Source organism: Trichechus manatus, unplaced genomic scaffold, assembly GCF_000243295.1.
Source record: "Trichechus manatus latirostris isolate Lorelei unplaced genomic scaffold, TriManLat1.0 scaffold00057, whole genome shotgun sequence".
In the NCBI taxonomy this organism is placed as follows: domain Eukaryota; kingdom Metazoa; phylum Chordata; class Mammalia; order Sirenia; family Trichechidae; genus Trichechus; species Trichechus manatus.
The window spans coordinates 12,968,731-12,968,942 of record NW_004443993.1 but is presented as its reverse complement, the minus strand read 5'-3'; positions in this window follow the sequence as shown (position 1 = coordinate 12,968,942).

Here is a 212-nt window from a genome sequence, read left to right as displayed (position 1 = left end):
GTCACGGGTTTCTCGCGGGGCGTGTGTGTGTGGGGTTCGGGATTCCCTGGCTCTGGGACGCCCGTGACGGTGGCGCCGGGAGGCCGCATGCGGGCAGGGTGATGATATCAGTCCATTGCGTTCGTGGAGCCCGCCTGGACGGTGCTGGGCCGCGGGGGGCGGGCGGGAGAAATGAACGTGACGGGCTGGCAAGGGCAGTGCCTGCCGGATGG